Below are 723 nucleotides of genomic sequence, written 5' to 3'. Positions count from 1 at the left end.
AAAAAAGTAATATTTTCCCACGCATATCGCGGGTCGTCACGTTCCTTGCCTGGCGTTACAACTCACGTGAAACCGCCTGGTTTCAAACAACTGAACTGAAGAATCAGTGAAAATCTTAGCCAGGCAATAAATAATGGAAGTTGATATAAGTTATCATTATTAGTGAGCGAGGATCGATGCGATGATAGTTCCAGCTACATGTATTTACAACGTTTGAAGATTCACTCAAAACTCATGAGACATGAGCCCTTGAAATAAACATCATTACTTCCGGTTTTAAAAATTGGGCGTTGGCAAAGTAATGAATAGACTCATTCTACCTTGTACACCGTTAACAACGGTTCCGTGTACAATTTTCAGGTATTTTGTCTCAATCACGAAGCCCGTTTTGAGGAGATTCTTGATAAACAGAAAAATTGGTTTGGAAGGGGTTAAGAAGAATGAGGGATGAGCCCGGGACATCAAAAACCACAGTCACCCCACCGAAGGGCTTTAAAACTGTGCGCAAATGCCTCACCCTAGGGACAATTCCAGGTTTTTGTTTCCTTGAAAAAGCTTAAAATCGCTAGACAATGCATGGACAACACAAGACAGTCCTAATTCAAAATAAAGTAAACAGCAAAGAAAATTCAGTTAGAGACCAGAGTGTTTATCCGATATCGCGAACAATAAGGAGTGATTGATCTGAAGATGTGTCTGCAGTTTAGGGTAAAATCATTTACC

The sequence above is a fragment of the Porites lutea genome, chromosome 3, assembly GCF_958299795.1.
Source record: "Porites lutea chromosome 3, jaPorLute2.1, whole genome shotgun sequence".
Taxonomy (NCBI): Eukaryota; Metazoa; Cnidaria; class Anthozoa; order Scleractinia; family Poritidae; genus Porites; species Porites lutea.
The sequence above is the reverse complement of the archived record's forward strand: the minus strand, read 5'-3'. Positions refer to the sequence as shown.